The sequence below is a fragment of the Alligator mississippiensis genome, chromosome 7 (genome assembly GCF_030867095.1).
Source record: "Alligator mississippiensis isolate rAllMis1 chromosome 7, rAllMis1, whole genome shotgun sequence".
NCBI classification, from domain to species: Eukaryota; Metazoa; Chordata; order Crocodylia; family Alligatoridae; genus Alligator; species Alligator mississippiensis.
The window spans coordinates 37,008,940-37,030,421 of record NC_081830.1 but is presented as its reverse complement, the minus strand read 5'-3'; the positions used below and the strand labels follow the sequence as shown (position 1 = coordinate 37,030,421).

Below are 21,482 nucleotides of genomic sequence, written 5' to 3'. Positions count from 1 at the left end.
CCCCTCATCTGGAGAATTTCCATCCACTCTTTCCTTGCCTTCTGGACCCTTTGTTGACTTCTGAAGGAGATTCAGGGGTCTGAGATTTATTTTTGACATCCCCTGTTCTCAGCAAAGTCCTCCAGTAAAGTGAATGCAAAATCAAATTTTGTTATAAATCTCAAATCATGAATACTGCAAGCAAGTAAAGAATAACACAATATATATCTCAATATACTTTTATGATCCAAGGAGAAATAAGCAGTTTTATAATTTAGAATGTAAAATCCTAAGAATTTCTAACAGATGGCCAGCCTGCTAGGGAGATCTTACCCAAATTCAGAGACTAAATTGTAAGAGGTGTTGGTTCTTCGTTATGTCTGATGATGGAAATCTCACCAAAGGATGCCAGCAGAACATGTCTCAGAACACAGAGCACCATTTTATCCCCCTCCTCAAACAGAGGCTTATAATATTCATAGCTTCATAGATTCATAGATGTAGGGTCGGAGGAGACCTAAGCAGATCATCAAGTCTGACCCCCTGCCATGGGCAGGAATAAATACTGGGCTCATATGACCCCCCACTAAATTAAGCTCATATGACCCCAGCTAGGTAGTAATCAAGCCTCCTTTTAAAGAGCCCTAAGGTAGGAGCCAGCACCATTTCCCTTGGAAGCTGGTTCCAGATCCTGGCCACCCTGACTGTGAAGTAGTGCCTCCTGATGTCTAGTCTGAACATACTCTCAATCAGCTTGTGGCTGTTTTTCCTTGTTACTCCGGGAGGTGCTCGGGGGAAGAGGATTTCACCCATTCCCCTCTGGTCCCCCCTGGTAAGTTTATAGACTGCCACTAGATCCCCTCTCAGCCTTCTCTTGTGAAGGCTGAACAGGTCCAGATCCCTTAGCCTCTCCTCGTGGGGCCTGCCTTGCTGCCCCCTGACCATGCGAGTAGCCCTCCTCCGGACCCTCTTGATGCTGTCCACATCCCTCCTGAAGTGCAGTGCCCAGAACTGGACACAGTACTCCCGCTGTGGCCTAACCAGTGTCACACAGAGGGGGAGGATCACCTCCTTGGACCTGCTCGTGATGTATCTGTGGACACATGACAAGGTGCAGTTAGCTTTGCTAACTATGTCCTGACATTGGCGGCCCATGTTCATGTTAGAATCAATAATGACTCCAAGATCTCTTTCTGCCACTGTGCTTTCAAGAAGGGAGTACCCCAGCCTATAGGAATGCTGCTGGTTCTTCCTGCCCAAGTGCAGGACTTTGCACTTGTCAGTATTGAATCCCACCCTATTCACATTTGCCCACCCCTGTAACCTATCCAGGTCCAGTTGTATCCTGTCCCTCCCTTGTAGCGTGCCCACCTCGCCCCAAATCTTGGTGTCATCAGCGAGTTTGAACAGGGTGCTTTTCACCTCCTTGTCCAAGTTGCTGATAAAGAAATTGAACAGTGTGGGCCTGAGGACTGAGCCCTGGGGACTCCACTGCCCACCTCCCTCCAGGTCGACTATGACCCATCCACCACCACTCTCTGGGTGCGGCCCCCTAGCCAATTTGCCACCCATCTGACTGTGTAGGCATCAATGGCACAGTCACCTAGCTTTTTAAAGAGAATGGGGTGGGAGGCCCATTCTCATTAAAAAGGCCTTCCTGAAGTCCAGAAAGACTACATCCACCGCGACACCTGCATCCCGTGACCTGATCATAGAAGGCTATCAGGTTGGTCTGACAGGACCTGCCCCTAATGAACTCATGCTGGTTGCCCTTGAGCATCATTCCCCGCTGCTGGTCCGTCCCAGATGTGCTCCTGGATAATTTTTTCAAAGAGCTTCCCCAGGACCGAAGTAAGACTAACGAGTTTATAGTTGCCTGGGTCCTCCCTCCTCCCTTTTTTGAAGATGGGACCACATTGGCCTTCTTCCAGTCTTCTGGCACCTGGCCAGAGCACCATGAGCACTCGTAATGCCATGCCAGGGGCCCCGCGATGACCCCTGCCAATTCCCTCAGCACCCTAGGGTGGAGAGCATCTGGACCTGCTGATTTGAACATGTCCAGCCTCACCAGAAGTTCCCTAACTTGGTCCTCCCTTACCCTAGGCCTGGCGGAGTCACTCCTGAGTCTGTCCTGAATCCCAGTGGGGGAGAAGTCCCGGTCCCTGCTCACAAAATGGAGGCAAATAATTTGTTAAAAAGGTCTGCTTTTTCATCTGGTGCAACCACCAGATTGCCAAGTGTATCCTGCAGGGGCCCCATGTTGCCTGGTGCCTTCATTTTAAAAAAGGACTTTTTGTTGTCCTTGATCTTGGTTGCTAGCCCTAGTTCTGTCTCTGCCTTAGCCTTCCTAACAGTCTCCTTACATACTCTTGCTATGGAGGTATAATCCTCTTTGGTGATAGCCCCCCCGCCCTTCCACTGGATGTATGCCCCCTTTTTGGCTTTCAGATGTTCCTGAATACCTTTGGTGAGCCAAGGGGGCTTTTGAGCACTCTTGCCCCCTTTGACTTGTGTTGGGACTGTCACCCCTTGGGCTCAGAGGATCGTCTCCTTAAGGAACAACCACTTGTCTTGGACACCTAGTTCCCCTACTCTCCAGGACCACAGTGCCTCTCCTACCAATCACCTCAACTCGTTGAAGTCGGCCTTCCTGAAGTCAAGGGCTACTGCCTTGCTGCAGGCCCTTGACACCCTGCGCTGGATGATGAATTCCAGTAGGCAATGATTGCTATCACCCAGGTGGTCAAAGACCTGGAGTCCCCTCACCAGGTTGTCGCCTGTGGCCAGGACCAGGTCCAGCAGGGCATTCCCCCTGGTGGGACTGTGCACCTCCTGGGTTAGATGGAGGTCCTGTATCTCAGCAAGGAACCTACGTGAGCAGTCAGACCTGGCTGATTGCTCCTCCCAGCAAATGTCTGGGTAGTTTAGATCACCCATGATGACCACATCCCTTGACTTAACTGCCTTCATGAGCTGGTCCAGGTCTTCTCCTTGGTTGGGTGGTCTGTAGTAGACACCCACCATTAAGTCCCTTTCCCTGCGACCCCCTTGTATTCTGACCCAGAGCACTTCAGCCTGCCCCTCCTCTGACCCCATCCTGTTAGCTGAGGACGTGTATTGCTCTTTGACGTAGACTGCCACACCCCCGCCTTTCCTCCCTGTTCTGTCCCGCCTGTATAGTCCTTGATATCCTTGAGCCCCTAATGTTTACCGCCCAATTGTGGGTTGAATCCCACCAGGCTTCAGTGAGCCCTACTATGTCTGGGTTTGTACTAGCTATCCAGAGGGCGAGTTCCTCCTGCTTATTCCCCATACTATGAGCATTAATATAAAGGCATTTAAGGCTTCCTGTTGGTGCATGCACCCCCCCCTCCCCTACCGTTTCCTAGGACTATCTGGACCCTTGTCACTTACCTGGGTACCTTTTGCGCTCTTCACCTGTCTTGGCTGGGAGGTGTCCTCGTGTCCTCCTGTGGCCCCATCCCCCGGTGAAGCTAGTTTAAAGCACGCCATATGAGATCAGACAACCTGGAAGAGAAGACATGCTTGCCTTTAGGGGAGAGGTGAAGCTCATCCCACCCGAGCATGCCCGCTGTGTGAAAAAGCATCATTGTCCAGGAACCCGAGGCCTGCCTGGTGACACCAACTCCGAAGCCTCCTGTTGACCTCATTGATGCAGGGCTCATGACACTATCCGAGTCTACTTACTGGGAGAATAGAGGAGAATACCACCTGTCCCCCCATCTCCTTGAACTTGGCCCCCAAAGCCTTGTAGTCCTTCATGATGTGGTCTGGGTTCCCCCTAGACACATCATTTGTTCCCACATGGATTAGGACCGTGGGGTACTGGTTGAAGGGTTGAATGAAGGCTGGGATCCTCTCTGCGATATCCTGAATACAAGTCCCAGGCGGGTAGCAGACCTTCCGTGCCATGGGGTCGGGTCAGCAGATGGGACCCTCCGTTCCCTTCAGGATGGAATCTCTGATAACGAGGACTCAGTGTTTCTTCCTCCTGGTGCTCCCCCTCTGCATCTTCTGTATCTTGTGTGGAGTGGCACCGTGCCCCCTGAAGACATCCTCTTCAGCCTTCTCCTCCAAGGCTGCCAAGGCCTTCTATCTGTTCCCGAGCTGTACCTGGGGAGCCTCCACCATGCTAGCCCAAGCAGCCCTGGGTCTGGTGAGCACCTTCTGCTGCTAGACATAAAAGTCCCTGAAATAGGTAATTGAAGTATTAAGGTACTGTAGCAGGGAACTAAGGTGCCTGCTACTTGTAGAGCAGAGATAAAACACCCAGGTGCAGGTTGCTAGGACAACCGGTTAATGAGGGTATTGGCTGCACCTGCACCTGGTCAGCTGGCCGGAGGAGGCGGGGCTACTCCCATATAAATCCCAGGGCTGAGGCCAGGCAGACAGTTCTCTGCCAGCAGCCAAGGTGGAACGAGCTCTCCCAGAGCAAGCAGAGGGGGAGAGGCCAGACTGTAGGTACAGCCCCGAGATTGGGGAAGGATGGAGCACCCCGGGTGTGGCTGGAATAATGGTATAGCCGGGTGGCTAGGATTTATGTTATAGCCCAGGGGCTTGTGTTTTGTTTTCTGTTTTGACTGGTGGCTTGGGTGAGGCTATAAGGGGATGGAGGAGGCCTCATAGGGGACTCATAGTAGCATGGGGACCCCAGCCCCAGAGAGGGGGGCAGCAAGAGAAGTCCCAGAGAGGGGGGGCAGAGAAGGTGCAGTTTTTGGGGGGACACAAACCCCGATACTCGAAGGCAGTTGTATTTTGTTTTTTTTCTTGTTTGGACTGACGGGGCGGGTTTGGGGTTACACCCTGGTTTTCAGCCTGCAGCGCTCTGGTTGTGGGTCTGGCTCCTATGGGTCTGGGCCAGGGAGTACCAGGCTCCAAAAAGGGAGCAGGAAAGGGGGCTATGAGCCTCCAGGCACTGGAAGGAAAAAAAAGGCTAGAGCCTTGGAGTCGAACCCTGTTTAGTGGGTTTGGATGGGGAGGCCTAGCCAGAGAAAATAGGGGTCTGGTTATAACAGGAGAGACCCCAACATACCCAATATAATAGGCAGTCTCCCGCTTGCATAAACAAATTTTCCATCAAGACATGGCAGGAGAGATTAGGGTGGGACTGAAGAATTTCAAAGCCGGCTACAAGGGCGCCCCACGTAAGGCATGGATAACCAGAAAGGTGGCACTGGGGAGGGCGACCTGTTACAGGTATGTACTTATTTTTCACTCTTTCTGTAACTAAGGTATTTCTGTTCCAAATAGCATGTTCTAGGAACTGCATTTGGCATCTGGTAAAAACCTCAAAGGAGTGATTCTCAACTAGATTCATAGATTTTAGGGTCGGAAAGGACCTCAATAGATCATCGAGTCTGACCCCCTGCATAGGCAGGAAAGAGTGCTGGGTTCAGATGACCCCATCCAGATGCCCATCTAACCTCCTCTTGAAGACCCCCAGGGTAGGGGTGAGCACCACCTCCCTTGGGAGCCCATTCCAGATTTTGGCCACTCTAACTGTGAATAAGTTCCTCCTAATGTTCAGTCTAAATCTGCTCTCTGCTAGCTTATGGCCATTATTTCTTGTGACCCCCAGGGGTGCCTTGGTGAGTAGAGCCTCACTTATTCCCTTCTGTGCCCCCATGATGAATTTATAGGCAGCCACAAGGTTGCCTTTCAACCTTCTCTTGCAGAGGCTGAAGAGGTCCAGGTGCCCCAGTCTCTCCTCATAGGGCTTGGCCTGCAAGCCCTTAACCATATGAGTGGCCCTTCTCTGGACCCTCTCCAGGTTGTCCACATCCCTCTTGAAGTGCGGCATCCAAAACTGCACGCAGTATTCCAACTGCAGTCTGACCAGCGCCCGATAGAGGGGCAGTATCACCTCCTTGGCTCTATTTGTCATGCACCTGCTGATGCACGATAAAGTGCAGTTAGCTTTTCTGATTACTTCATCCCACTGAGTCATGTTCATCCTGGAGTCCACTAGGACTCCAAGATCCCTTTCCGCTTCCGTGCTACCAAGCAGGTTATTTCCTAGGCAGTAGGTGTGCTGGACATTTTTCCTCCCTGGGTGCAATACTTTGCATTTCTCCTTGTTAAATTGCATTCTATTGTTTTCTGCCCATTTGTCCAACCTGTCCAGGTCTGCTTGTAGTTGTTCCCTGCCCTCCGGTGTGTCCACTTCTTTCCACAGTTTTGTATCATCTGCAAACTTGGACAGAGTACGCTTCACTCCCTCATCCAAGTCACTGATGAAGACATTGAAGAGTATCGGTCCAAGGACTGAGTCCTGCAGGACCCCACTGCCCACGTCCTTCCAGGTTGGTACCAACCCATCCACCACCACTCTCTGGGTGCGACCCTCTAGCCAATTCACCACCCACTGGACTGTGCAGTCATCCAAGTCACAGCCTCTTAACTTGTTCACCAGTATGGGGTGGGATACCCTATCGAAGGCCTTCCTGAAATCTAAGTAGACCATGTCAACCCCTATTCCTGCATCCAGGTGTTTTGTAACCTGGTCGTAAAAAGAGAATAGATTAGTCAGGCATGACTAGGGTGTTCTGAAATTCTTTTAAGGGCATTGAGGGGTGCCAAACAATATTAGCACCTTGGAATGATAACATTAATTAGTACTTTAGGTATGCAAACACACAATTCATAACATAAAGCCAGGGATTTCAAATAGAAATCTATATTGTAAAAAATATTCTGGTGTGTTGTGGGCTTTCTGAATTTTTTACAACAGAATTGCAAATGTAGCTTTTCCATAGTCAAAGAACAAGTGAAAGCTAAGAGCTGGAATTTTCTGAGGGCCCTTGAATCTGACAAGGGGCACCTTCTGATGATGGGTGCGGTGGCTAGAATCTAAAAGATTGAGAATCACTACTCTACACAAGTATACCCAGTTGCAAATGCTGGAGTTTCTCTTAGAGCCCACAGAATATAATGCAATAGTACCATCCAGGGCTTTTTTTAACTCTTTGCTGGCATCTTTCATTTTCTTTAACATTCCTTTTAGTTAATGTGCTCATTTTACTGCACCTGAACTTTGTGACCTGCAAGGGCTAGAAAGCATGTGGAATGTTTACTCAATTCATAATGCTTGCACGTGTGCGGGCCGGGAGCGATCCGGGCCCTTTTGTGCACGTGGGCCGTGGCCAGCAGCCCGGGCACGCGGGGTCGGAGAAGACTGGGGCGAGCTAGAATTAGTCACGGATGTGTAGTGGTTGATTTAAAGATTGTTTACTTACACCAAAGATGGTCGTGGTGTAGGCTGGACAGTTTTCCAGGCACAGCTCTGCTTAAATCCTCGTTAGAGGATTATGACAAGTTCGCTCTCTCCCACGGAGTTGTTGAAGCTCTGTGGGTTCGTCTCTTTTTGCGCGCAGGAAGGGATACGTCTAGGAATCTATCGGCAACGGGGAGAGGCTAGAGGCTGGTTAGGCCCCTGTTGCCTTTTAAGAAATGCATTGGGTCTGTAAGGATCCGCAGCGCTTGGAGATCTTCACGCAAAGTGAAGGTTTTTCTTTCTCTCTCTCACTCCGACTTGGGCGGAAACCACCCAAGCTCTTTATACGGCTAGCAAGCCAATCGCTAGCCGCCACGTGTGCATAATTTCACGTGAACCAATAATGTGGCTCGAATTTTCATAAAAATGGTGGGAACTCTTTGCACCGAGCATTTCTTAGATGCAAAAAGAAACGCACCATGCAAAGAAAACTACAAATTGGCGGGAAATTCTCCGTTGCACCGGGGTTCTCTTCTGCAGCAGAAAACTCCACTGTGCAAAGAAGCTGCAATTTAGCGGGAACATAATTTAGCAGTGCCGAAGCACACACACAACAAAAATCACAACTTTGGGTTGTGACAGCATGCAGACTTTAAACATTTTTGCTGTTGAGAGAGAATCCTTGATCTGAATTACCTGTAAAACTTGTTCAATGAGTGGCTTCGGCAGTATTATTTCTACATGAAAAAGCTTCTATCCATTTTGAGGAAAGGAAACAATAACTACCAGTATGTATTAGTTCCCTCCAGATATTTTTGGGAGTGGATCCATATAATAAACCTGGACTCAGCCCATTGACTCTAGTGTGTTCTCAAAGGTACATGGTGCCTGCCAACAACCAGATTATTTGGGGCTCAGATTAAACATTGCTAACAATATTGCTCTACACGAGATTTAATATTAAGCTATCAGCCTGGGGTTTTCTAAAGATAAGGTCTTTTCTAATCCTTGGTGGCCCCTGATGGCAAATCATGAACTGTTAATAGTATTCACGTGTGAAAAATTTTGGAACTACCCAACAGGAAGTTCATTACCTTATCATGCATCAAGAAAGATCTTTCCATCGCCTTTAGCTTCCTAAGGTGCTGAAAGTCTCATTTAAGAGGTAGATCCTCTATTACCTCTGAATGCTTTCAGCATCTGAGACATGTTAGTGTCTGTGGCTTGCAGCTGAATTAAATCCAAGGCAGTCCTTTGAACCACAAGAGCTATATCAAATTTAGTACAAATTGTTGGCGCTCAGTGTTTTCCATAGTTTGTCAGTTCAACAGTGTACTGAACTCTCCTGTATTGCCAGAAACAAGAATTCAGTAAATGAATTGCAAATCCAATCGGAATCTGAAAATGTCATAATTTGGGCTTCTGGATAGTAGTCCAGAGCACAGGCAGCTGCCACCACCTCAGCATTGAGCAGAATGTAGAAGACATGACAGAGATTTCTGTGCATGGTTCACTTTTTCTAGGTAACTCAACAAAAGTACCAAATTCGACATTTTTGGCAAATGTGAGTTGCCAACTGGATGTTCATAAGGAATTCCATCATAAAGTAATGCAGTTGTTGTAGCAGTAAAGGATTCTTATCAGAAATCATTGTAATTGGTCCACCTAACAATATAGCAATCCATTGTGTAAATCAGTGGTCTCCAACCTTTTTAAGTGAGAGATCACCTTGGGCATTTAAAAGCAACTCAAGATCTACCGTGCACTGCCACCACCCCACTCCCCTGCCCCCGCCCCCCCGCAGCAGGTACGTCTGTGGGGAGGGAAGGGTCGGGGGCAGATCAAGGTAGAGGGAGAAACTTACTGGAGAGGCGTGCCCCCAGATAATTTAAGTTCCACCTGGCCAGGGTCCCACTCACCCTACTCCTGCTCCTGCCTCTGCAGCACTGTTCCTCACTGTGGGGGCCTCGATCTAGCCTCTGCCCCTTCACTCCCCCATGGACTGACCTGCTGGGCTGGGGAACGTGCATGCATGCATGCTTATGGGTACTCAGCCCCGCACCGCAGCCTCAGATCAACTCCAAGAGGCTCCAAGATCTATGGCAAGAGGCTCCGAGAACTACTGGTGGATCGAGATCCCCTGGTTGGTGACCACTGGTATAAATCTAACCCTGGACATTTGTCCTTCCTTGATGTTATCCTACAATAAGTATTTAAAGGGAATATAATAAGTAAATATGCATCAGAACGGGATTTAAGCCTGTTAGATAGGACCAGTCTGTGATTGCTGAAGAGAGGGAGAAAACATGTTTATGATCATATCTCCTTTCTAATTACTTAGACCACAAGTAGCTATGGCCATATCATTAATTGTTAGTTTCCCCCACCCTGGTTCAGCTATGCTGGCACGTGCAACTATGAAGCAAAAATAGGGCTAAAAACAGAAATGTAGGAGTAAGGGACTAAATCAGAAATTGTGAAATCAGTCAGTTGAAGCGGACAACCAACTTTTTTGCCTGAGAACTAGAGAGATGTAAGTAGTAACTGCAAATGAAGATATTGGAACATGAAGAGATGGTGTACAAGCAAGATAAGACTGCAGTGTCCATCTTACCAGTGGTCCTTCTACTAACAGTTCTTTTCCTCTCATATATGTTGACCCCCCAGAAAGAAATTGTTGGGGGGGATCATTTTTGGGGAACACCACACTGATTAGGATAGCAACCTTGCCACTTGTTAAGGTCCCCTGCCTTTAGAACAGAATTAACCATCCAATGGGCTTGGATATGTTTGTCTTCCTCTGATTTTCCTCTAAGAGAAGCTGGAAAGTCCTTGGAAAGGAAAACACAGTTTATAGATTCATAGACGTTAGGGTCGGAAGGGACTTCAATAGATCATCGAGTCCAACCCCCTGCATAGGCAGGAAAGAGTGCTGGGTCTAGATGACCCCAGCTAGATGCTTGTCTAACCTCCTCTTGAAGACCCCCAGGGTAGGGGAGAGCACCACCTCCCTTGGGAGTCTGTTCCAGACCTTGGCCACTCAAACTGTGAAGAAGTTCTTCCTAACGTCCAATCTCAATCTGCTGTCTGCTAGCTTGTGGCCATTATTTCTTGTAACCCCCGGGGGCGCCTTGGTGAGTAAAGCCTCACCAATTCCCTTCTGTGCCCCCGTGTTGAACTTAAAGGCAGCCACAAGGTCGCCTCTCAACCTTCTCTTGCGGAGGCTGAAAAGGTCCAGGTTCTCTAGTCTCTCCTCGTAGGGCTTGGTCTGCAGGCCCTTAACCATACGAGTGGCCCTTCTCTGGACTCCCTCCAGGTTATCCGCATCCCTCTTGAAGTGCGGTGCCCAGAATTGCACGCAGTACTCCAACTGCGGTCTGACCAGCACCCAATAGAGGGGAAGTATCACCTCCTTGGATCTATTCGTCATGCATCTGCTGATGCACGATAAAGTGCCATTGGCTTTTCTGATGGCTTCGTCACACTGCCGGCTCATGTTCATCTTGGAGTCCACTAGGACTCCAAGATCCCTTTCCACTTCTGTGCCACCCAGCAGGCCATTCCCTAGGCTGTATGTGTGCTGGACATTCTTCCTCCCTATGTGCAGCACTTTGCATTTCTCCTTGTTGAATTGCATTCTGTTGTTTTCTGCCCACTTGTCCAACCTGTCCAGGTCTGCTTGCAGCTGTTCCCTGCCTTCCGGTGTGTCCACATCTCCCCATAGCTTTGTGTCATCTGCAAACTTGGACAGAGTACATTTTACTCCCTCGTCCAAGTTGCTGATGAAGACATTAAAGAGTATTGGTCCCAGGACCAAGCCCTGCGGGACCCCACTGCCCACACCCTTCCAGGTCGAAACTGACCCATCCACCACGACTCTCTGGGTGCGACCCTCTAGCCAATTCGCCACCCACCGGACTGTGTAGTCATCCAAGTCACAGCCTCTTAACTTGTTCACCAGTATGGGGTGGGATACCGTATCAAAGGCCTTCCTGAAGTCTAAGTACACGACATCCACCCCTCCTCCTGTGTCCAGGCGTTTCGTAACCTGGTCATAAAAAGAGACTAGATTAGTCAGGCACGATCTGCCTGCTACGAACCCATGCTGGTTTCCCCTCAGCATAATTTGTCCTGCCAGGCTCTCGCAAATGTGAGCCTTGATAATTTTTTCAAAGATTTTGCCGAGGATGGAGGTGAGACTGACTGACCTATAGTTGCCCGGGTCCTCCTTCCTCCCCTTCTTGAAAATGGGGACCACATTGGCCCTTTTCCAGTCCTCTGGGACTTGGCCCGTGCGCCATGAGCGTTCAAATATTCCCGCCAGTGGCTCTGCAATGACGTCGGCCAGTGCCTTCAGCACCCTCGGATGGAGCTCATCTGGGCCTGCCGACTTAAAGGCATCCAGTTCTTCCAAGTGACTCTGCACCATCTCAGGGTCTACGCATGGAAGTCTGGCGCCTTGCTGCTGCCTCTCTACAACCCCAGTGAGAGACTTGTCGTGCCCCTTGCTTAGGAACACTGTGGCAAAGTACTCGTTGAGGAGTTCAGCCTTGTCCCCCCTGTCTGTCACCAATTGTTTCTGCCCATTTAGCAGGGGTCCTATTCCTCCCTGGGCCTTCCTTTTACTCCCTATATATCTAAAAAACAATTTCTTGTTGTCCTTTACTTGGGATGCCATCCTCAGCTCCATGGTAGCTTTAGCCTGTCTAACTGCTTCCCTACAAGCGCGAGCACAGGAGGTATATTCGTCTTTGGTGATTTCTCCCTGTTTCCACTTTTTATGTGCTCTCCTTTTGGCTCTTAGGCTGCCCTGGATTTCTCTGGTCAGCCAAGGAAGCCTCCTGGCCCCTTTCCCTCTTTTCCCTCGCATCGGGATAGTCTTGCTTTGTGCCTGAAGGATCATTTCCTTAAGGCACAGCCACCCTTCTTGGGCTCCCATCACTTCAAAACTCCTACTCTGCAGTGCGTCCTTGACTAATTGCCTGAGTTCATTGAAATCAGCTTTCCATCCTTTCACCCTACTAGTTACCTTACTCACTCGACGTTTTATAAAGAATTCTATTATTAGGTGATCACTGTCCCGCAGATGGCTACCGATCTGTAGGTCCCCTACCATGTCATCCCCCGTTGCCAATACCAGATCCAGTATGGCATTCCCCCTAGTGGGACCATGTACCTCCTGTGTCAGGTGGAGGTCCTGTACACAGGTTAGAAACCTGCGTGAACAGTGGGACTTTGCCGTCTGTGTCTCCCAGGAGATGTCTAGGTAGTTTAGGTCCCCCATGACTACCACCTCTTTAGCTTTTATGGTCTCCGAGAGCTGCCTCAGAAGCCCCGAATCGATTTTTTTTTTTTTTTTTTTTTTTTCCCCCCCCCCCCCCCCCTTGGTGTGGGGGTCTGTAGCAGACCCCTACCACCAAATCCCTTTCTCCTTGCCCCCCATGTAACCTAACCCACAATCCTTCTACTTCCTCATCCTTCGATTCCGTCTTGATGAGGGTTGACGTATATTGCTCATTGACATAGAGTGCAACCCCTCCCCCTTTTTTCCCCACCCTGTCCTTTCTGTACAATCTGTAACCCTCAATATGTACCGCCCAGTCATGGGACGAATCCCACCAGGTTTCCATTAGCCCTACTAAGTCATAGGTGTTTTGTGCAAGCAGGAGCGCTAGTTCATCCTGCTTGTTCCCCATGCTCCTAGCATTAGTATATAGGCACTTGAGCCCTGCGACTGGTGCCTTTGCTGCCCCCCTGCTCCAAATCCCAAGGGGCCCCTTATTTCTTACCTTCTCGTTGCTTACCTGTGCTTCTCGTTGCTTACCTGTGATTTAGTTTATCCAGATGTCATCCACTTTACCACAAGAGTGGACATGACGACTGATCTGTCGTTGGATAAAATGCTGACCGTTAAAAACTAAAATCTTAATAAAAGTAGATGAGTTAAGTTATTTTTGTCCTGATGTTTGTCAGGCTGCAGCAAGAAAACTGAAATATTCATGTAGTGATTCATAAGAAAATTGCTTGGTTCTAAAAAGTAACTTGAACCCTATTTATAGGGAATACAGAATAGAAGTTAGTTTATCAGCAGCTTGTTGGAAAGAATTTCCAGTGCACAAATTTTGGGGATGAAGCTCCATAAACCTGGTGGAAGAGTTTTCTACAAGCCAAGCAGATTATCTTGATCTGTAAGGTAAGGACAATCAGCTTTCTCATTAAAAATCTCTAGATGCTATAACAAATATCTTGTTGAATGAATCAAAGAATTTGACTAAACTGGCTGCACAGTTAGTGGTTTTACATCAGCCATAGACATTTGCTGTATGTGCTTTCTAAGTCTTTGAAGAGAGGAGGTAGATTATGAAAAGTTTTAATAGCATTTTCTAACCAAATAATAATAGATACATTGCTGCAGCAAGGTTCAGACAACGGGCTAAAGTCTGTAAGTGAATGTACTGTCATGAGGCTAGGTATGTTTCTTGGGACTTGGCTGCCTTTTTTAGTATTTAAAATTTCAGTGCTGAAAGAATATTCAACTCTCCTGGAACCTCAAAAGTGGAAATATGGGGCATTTGTACACATGCACATGCCGCAGCTGCAGACATTTGAAAAGTGCCCGGTGTTGTAATGCATGCAGCTATATGAATGGCAAAATGCACATCAGTACTGAGAAAATGGCAGTTGTGTGCTTTTGAAATAAAACGCCTCAGAGGTGCTTTAGTTCAAAAGCACGCTGCCACCATTTTCTACACGCTGACACACATTTTGCCGCTTGTATATCTGCATGCAGCGCAGTGCATTTCACATCAGCTCACGTGCAGAGCAGACTCGATTAATCAAGTCTGCTTTGAAGTGGTGGATCTCTGGCGCATTGCAGGACAAAAAGATGTATATAAATGCCTATGGGCAATACTCCCAGCAATGGGGTTGGCAAAACAGCACTGACCCCTGTACTAGTAACAACATGTAGCTGATCATACAAAATGTCTGGAGAAACCTGCAAGTGAGGTTTTCCCCCAAGAGGTTTACCCAAATTAAGTCACAGTGGGTGCATCTATATCTGCAATTAATGCAGATAGTTTAATATGCTGATTTCTTGTACCATTGGGCATGTCTACACATGTGCTTTACCACACATTAGACTAATCTAATGTGCAGTAAAGTGTCACTGTCTACACAAGCACAGTAATTGGTGTGCAGTAGGTTAATTTAAAGCGCTGTTTGCTAGTACCAACAAGTATGGGTACCAGAAAACGGCACTTTAAACTATTATGCCAAAGCACATGTGTTTATATACTGATTTGGGAACTTTGTTCCCAGGCAGCAGGGGGCCACAGCTACTGCCTGGCTAAGCCCCGAGCTCCAAGGGGCTGGGGGGAGCTCCATGTGGCTTGGAGCTGTTCCCAGATAGCTGGGAACTGCTGCAAGAGCTCCCCCCACCTTTTCCCCCAGAGTTCAGGGCTAACCATGAGGCCACGTGGCTGGGAATTGTCCCTAGACAGCTGGGAGCTCCCTCCCATCCACCCATTCTCAGGGCTTATCATGCCCCCTGCTAGTTCAGGGCTGCCCCCAGTGCACCCTGCCAGCCTGGGCTAGCATCTGGGTGAGCCTGGAGTTCCCCCTGGCTTCTGCAGGGGAGCAGAGCAGGCAGGAGCAGCCCTGGGCTAGGCTTCTCCTATCACACTCAATTTGTTCCCGACCTGGCCACATGTGTGGCTGTGCACCTAGGAGCAGTTTAATGGGCCTGAATTTACTGTGCAGTAAATTCGGCTGCATTAATTGCATGTGTAGATATGCCCACCACATAATCCCAAATTAAGTGGCTGTTTTAAAAAGGTTTGTATGATTTTTAAATGATAAGTGATCAACTAGTTGAGGTAGGATCAAGCAAATTGGAACACTCTTTGGAGATAAAAAAGAAAATCTAGGTTGCAGTCTTGAGATTCCATGGAGACCTATGCTCCTTCATTCAATTGCAAATCAGCAGTGCAGTTACTGCATCTTCTGGTTTGCATATTTCTTTGAGGAAAACAGTCAATAAAATCTGTATTTTCTCAGTTAGCTACTGTACCTGCCTCAGAACTGTCTTAGCATTTGAAACTCTTGAAAAGAGCCTCCACCAAAGCTTCTACTGAGCAGTTAGTTCCTGTACTTTATGATCTGACTACTTAGTACTTGGCAGACAACAAACAACATCCATGTAGCATTCTTTTATCTCTGGGTTTTAAATTCTTCTTTCTAGAAGAGTGCTAAATTAAATATGCATTACAATCCAGATGTTCTTAGATTCTGGAAGTCTTAAAGGAGGTATTATTCCACCTTCTCTCTGTACTATATGATTTCAAAAGCAAAACTGCAAGGTCCAGTGTGGGCATACCCACGAGACTGTAGTCCATTGTGAAGATCTTCAGAGGCTTTCAGAAAAGTGGCATCCCCGCAATTCCTATATCTGGATTATTTTTGATGCCTTCATTTATTTGTACAATAATTATCAATATCTGACAATAAACAGGTTATAGCCCTTAATTTCCATTTTTACAGGTGCATCAGTCAATTCAAATTCCTCATTGTGTTAAGCACAATGAGATTCCCCAATAGAGTGAATGCAAAAGCATATTTCACTAAATTTCTCAGATTGACTATTGCCAGCAAATAATAACACTATATATAGATATATAGATATCTATGTATCTATCTATAGATAGATAGATAGATAGATAGATAGATAGATAGATATAGATATAAATATCGATTTCTGATCCAATCAGAAATAAACAGTCTTACAACTTAGAATCTCTACATCTTACAACCTTGCACCATTTCTAGAAGGTGGCCACCCTGTTAGGGAGGTCTTACCCAAATTCAAAGACTAAGTTCTAAGACGCATTGGATCTTCCTGATATCTACAGATGTGAACCTCAGCAAAGGATGCCAGAGGAACATGTCTCAGAACACTGAGTGCCCTTTTATCCTCCTCCTCAAATAGAGGCTTACAACAGTATGCAATCTGAATAAGACAAAGGTGGTCAGAAAAACGATGTTCTTAGTCGTATTGTGATCATGCTGAAACATACTGACCTTCATCAATCAAGAAGGTCTGAGTTAGCCTTTTTTAGAATGTTCTCTTACTTGTGGGTCAGTTCCTTTTATACGTCCTTAGTCTGTTATGCTAATTGGCTTACCTCAACACAACCAAAAGCCTACTATAGCTAGTATACAGGCAGTCAACCTTGTCTTAAGTTGAAACGTTGTAACTCGGAACCAATTTTCTCATAAGAAACAATGTTATAAATGGAGGATTGGTTCCTGAATCAAGATCTGATACCCTATTTTCACCAAAAATACCCCAGAATTTTGTACTCGATCAATTATAGATGGGTAATATAGCTACATTAAAGTATTTATGTTGTAAATAGCAATCATATTGATTTGGAAGGACTTCTTTGAGGTGACTTTGCTGGACTTTTGGTTGGACTTTCTGAAGGGTTTTTGACTGGAATCTTCTCAGGAGTTTTGGCTGCAGGTTTTTCTAGAGTCTTGTCTGCTTTCTTAAAGAAAGTGTCCAAGGAAGTTTGGACAGATGTTGGAGATGAGCGATGCAGCGTTTGCTGGCATGGCGTTGCATCGAATCAAGCGTTGTAAAGTCGAAACTGACATCATAAAGTTGAAACAAGGTGTCAATTTATAAACGTTGTAAGTGCAAAACGTTGTAACTCAAAACATTGTTAGTTGAGAACTGCCTGTAGTCAATGGAGCACTTGCCTGGGCATCAGAATAGCTGTGTTCCCAGCTTTGCCACTGAAATACTGTGTGACCTGTGGGCAGTATCCTCAGTCCCCCACTTCGCCTGTCTTGTCTCCATAGTATATGAACTCTCTGGAGCCAGAAACAATTCTTTTTTATACAGGAAAGACTTAACTGAGGATGCTAAGTGCAATTATTATTGAAATCACCACAAAGGCATTAAGTGGAAGTTAAGAATTTAAATCCATGTGCGTAATACATTAGGTGCCTGAGAGCCTACAAGGGCCAATATTTTTGTCAAAAACTGATCTTAGGTCCTAGTAGGTTCAGCAATTGCATGTGTCCAGAGCTACTGTTATCTTGTCTCAGCCAAATTGGGAGGTACCTAGACCAGCCTAATGTCATTTGGGATTCATGAACTAGGGGTCCTGATAGCTAAATTTCTAGGTGGGCTTGATCCAGACAGTGAACATAGGCCACACTCGCCACACATGAACAGCATTGGTTTTAGCACCCACAGTTACTCTCACTTGGCAACCCAGCCAGCAGTGGCAATGGTGCCCATTTCTTGCAGAATACCCTACTGGTTAAAGCACTATCCCCCACTTGACAGACCACTGGGGGACTTGTCTGGGGTTTCCTGGTGTCTGTTCAGGCCATAGTTCTGCTTCTCTCATACAGCAATATGGCTTCCCCAGGCTGGGGGAAGAGGATCCCTGGCATCTGCTCCCTCATTCCCCTGGCTGCCCACACCCAAGGAAAGGGCAATGGTCCCCTCACACACACCATGGCAGGAGGCAGGTCATAGCATCAGCTCTATCTTAGCCCCCTCCCAGACTAGGGTGGCCGTCATAGAGGACAGTCCACATGGGAGACTGGTTCCTCTTGAGTCAGGGGGGCACATGCCTCCCCTGACACCAGTCAGTGACCAAGGGGGGTGTCCCCCCCATGGCCAATTGCACTGACTGATGTGGGGGATCCCCTGATGGTTGATCTCACCAAAGTGGCTGCACCACTTCCAGAAGTCCCACGGCCACTTCCAGAAGCAGCACAGCCGCTTTTGCTGGTGGCCCCCAACCCTAGCTGGTGCTCACAAGGGGGGCACCGCCGGTCCTGACTGTCCCGCCTGCCCGTCATCTGAACAGGGAGCGCAGCCTGGAAGGGGGTGCACCAGCACTCTCAAGGGGTGCACGTGCACCCCCACATACCCTGTATGCGTCACCACTGACAGTCTGGTTTTCTGCTACTCTGTCCTCTATTGATACGAAACCCGATGCCTTTATGTCCTCTATTTTTCTTTCTTGAGAGCTGAGAGGATGCGGGGGCCACCCAGGACCAGCTCTTGGAGGGGGTGGAGGACTGCTCCACAGCTGGGAGTGAAGGGAAGGGCTTCCCACCCAACACAGCATACCTCTTCCTCACCACTCCTCTCAGGGAGCCTGATGGACACCCTCTCCCTTCTCCAGACACACACTCGCTGCATCTGTTTTCACTGAGTGTAAACCAGGAGGGGCTTGGGGACACTCTGTGGGTGGAAAGGGAGGAGTGTGACCCAAGAAACACCAAAACACTGCTGCACACCATGGGGGAGGCCACGGGAGCTGCCAAACCAGGGGATGGCTGACATCTGCGACTCCCGGTCCTGCTAGGAGGAGGGGAAATTGTTTCTCCTCAGCAGAGGAAGTTTGTGTAGAGGAAGCAAAGGCCTATAGTAGAGTAGAAAGTTCTTTATCCCCTGCTGTGGATTGGTAGGAAGGAATAATTGCAGGAATCAAGGGGCTTTGAGTCTGTGCTATTGCCAGAGACTGATCCCTCAGTCAGCCTGTGTCTGCTTGCCATAAACCTAGGGCTAGGCTGGAGGAAGTATTTCTGTTACTGCCTATGGCCAAGAGACTGTCCTGTGGCAGTCTTGTACAGTAAAGGCTGAGGGTTTATTTTCAAAGTCACTTTCACGTGTGACTCAGAAATGGCAGTGAGGTGTCAGGTCAGTAAGCAGGAGAGCGCCCGTGTGGCTAACTCTGTCACTCCTGGGGATTGTTAATAAAATCTGTTCCTCTGAAGAAACTGCACTGGCCCCTGGCAACCCTTCTGCCTGCCAGCACCACAGCGTAGCTGGAGCATGGCCCCTACCCCAAAGGGGCAGGAAGGGTGTTAGCTTTACACTGGTGTAGGCAAAAGCAAAGCCTCAAAGACAGAGGGACTGTTAAGGACTCTCGTTACAATAATGGCAGCAGCTGGGGACTAAGAGGCTTTACACAAAAAAGGGGATTAATGCTTACCAGCCAGGAGAGTTAATGGAGACTGGGGTTAGGTGTTTTCTGTACAGGGCAACAGGCCTGCAAAAGAAAATAGCTCCCTGCTTGTCAGGCTGCCAGACACTGACCGGACAAGAGCCTGACTCAGAAGCAGGCTCAAGAGAGCAGGGCTCTTTGGGACAGGGGAAGCTGGAGTTGAAATCAAGGATTCAACTGTTGACATGAGTGCCTTTCACATAGATGAGAAATATAACATCTACAAAGAAAGAACAAATGTGGACAGTCGGGTCTAGAACAGATGATGAGAAATACAAGCTTGAGAAAAATGAAACACTTCAGTTAGGGGAAGCTGCTCAACAGTGAGGAGATGAAGAGACTGCACCAAGGCAGCCAACACGCTTTGGGTTAGCGCTGAAAGAAATGAACCCGGGTCTCTCTTAGTACACCCCTCTCTGTCTCAAGCCTCCAGGGATCATTGCATCTGGTTGGAGCTGTGATTCTTTGACTTGCAGACTGAGCGTGGTTACCACCCTGCAGTTCTGTTCCCTTAAGAGGCAATCATGCCCGTGACAAGCCATGCAAAATGTGCTTCTTCCTGCTGGGGTGTTTTCCTGCAGTAGAAACTGAGTTTTTACTTTCTGCCTTATTTAAAATGTTGCCTCCATCTGTGACTTTGAAAGCAGGAAAGAAGGTACCGGTGGCAGGGGAATTTAGGGGAAGGTAGCAAGAGAGTGTATGTGGCTCACTGCCACCCCTCAGAACTTGTTAATAAAGCACTTTCCTTTGGAGCAGCTGCACTGGTCCCCTCTGTCTGCCTGCACCACAGCACAACTTGAGAACAGGAGCCTACCCCTCAAAGGGTGAAGAAAAGTTTAAGTACTGAGTAACACTTATTCAGAACAAAATATTTCAGGGGAAATACAGCTTAAAGCCAACAAATGATCCTGTCAGCATATCTAGCTCTTTGTTAATGTGTACCGTTCCCTGAATCTAGGGAGGCTAACTTCTACAGGCTGCCTCTCTGTCAACCTGCCTCCCAAGACTTCTCCTAATAAGAGAAGCCCCCTTCTTTTCCTGAGAAGTGCTTTATAACAACTAAGTGTGCGGGCCGGGAGCAGTCCGCGGCCCTTTTTTCGCGCGGCGGGCTGTGGCCAGCAGCCCGGACACGCCGGGTCGGGGAAGGCAGGCGGCTCGCTAGAATTAGGCACGGACGCTTAATGGTTGATTTAAGATTGTTTACTTACACTGTAGATGGTCGCGGTGCAGGCTGGAAAGACTTCCAGGAAAACTTTGCTTAAGTCCCAGTTTAAGGACTTGGACAGAGCTCTGGATTCACTCACACGAAGTTTGCTAGGCTCCGTGGAACTTGCGCACAGGGAAGGGTATGTCGAGGGATCGTTCGGCGACAGGGAGAGGCGAGAGGCTGATCAGACCCCTGTAGCCTTCTTGATATACACGCTGGGTCCAATAGGCTCCGCAGCACTTAGAGATCTTCACAAGACGTGAAGTCTCCTCTTCCTGATGTTCGTGGAGTCCTCCAACTTGGGTGGAAACCACTCAAGCCTCTTATACGGCTAGCAAACCAATCGCTAGCCGCCACGTAGGAATAATTTAGAACTGGCCAATAGTGGGGCACAAATCTGAATACAAATGGCGGGAACTCCTTGCAACGTGCATTTCTGTGCTGCAACGAAGAAATGCACCCTGCAAAGAAAGCTACAAATGGCGGGAAATAATTCAGCAGTGCCGAAGCACACACAAACAAAAATCACACCCTTGGGTTGTGACACTAAGTTTTTCCTTTTGTGCTCCAGACTTCTAGCAAAGGCAAAACAAGGCCTGCCACCTCTTGAAGACAGGATCTTAGAAGTGGATGGCTTGTCCTGTGTGTAAGTACGTTCTAAAACAATGGTCAACAATGTTTTGTAGCTGGAATGGACCTTACAAGGTCATCCAGTCCAGCCCCCGCTCAAGGCAAGCTGATCCCTGACTAAATCATCCCAGCCAAGTATCTGTTTAACCTGCTCTTGAAAATTTCCAGGGATGGAGATTCCACAATTCCTCCAGGTGGCCTGTTCCAATGCTTGACCACCCTCGTTGCCAGAAAGTTTCTCCAAATCTAAATTTCTCCTACTGCAGTTTGAGACCATTCCTTCTAGTCCTGTCCCCTACAGCCACAGAGAAAAGCTCACCTCCACCTTCTCTATAATTGTCCTTCACATAGTTGAAGACTGTTCTCAAAACCTGTTATCTTGCTGCTTTGTTCTTTC

The 21,482-nt window shown here is 48.0% G+C and overlaps 1 protein-coding gene and 1 long non-coding RNA gene across 4 annotated transcripts in view; one reads left to right on the top strand and one right to left on the bottom strand.

Annotated features, from left to right (window-relative positions):
- The window catches only part of LOC109286232 (uncharacterized), a 22,855-nt gene extending 1,373 nt beyond the window's left edge, over positions 1–21,482 (bottom strand). The window contains exons 1-5 of one of the 3 annotated variants that reach the window (XR_009463426.1): positions 21,405–21,482; positions 13,038–13,098; positions 11,190–11,261; positions 3,394–3,507; positions 2,078–2,141 (exon numbers count right to left, since the gene is read on the bottom strand). This is a non-coding gene — a long non-coding RNA (uncharacterized LOC109286232). Of the gene's footprint in view, positions 1–2,077; positions 2,142–3,393; positions 3,508–11,189; positions 11,262–13,037; positions 13,099–20,456; positions 21,105–21,404 lie in introns of those variants that run through there. The other 2 variants (XR_009463427.1, XR_002094205.2) reach the window with 2 other exon arrangements.
- NEU4 (neuraminidase 4) overlaps positions 4,363–21,482 on the top strand; it is a 36,994-nt gene continuing 19,874 nt past the window's right edge. The window contains exons 1-2 of the mRNA XM_019499825.2: positions 4,363–5,196; positions 6,125–6,302. The gene's annotated coding sequence lies outside the window, so the exon portion shown is untranslated. The remainder of the gene's footprint in view (positions 5,197–6,124; positions 6,303–21,482) is intronic.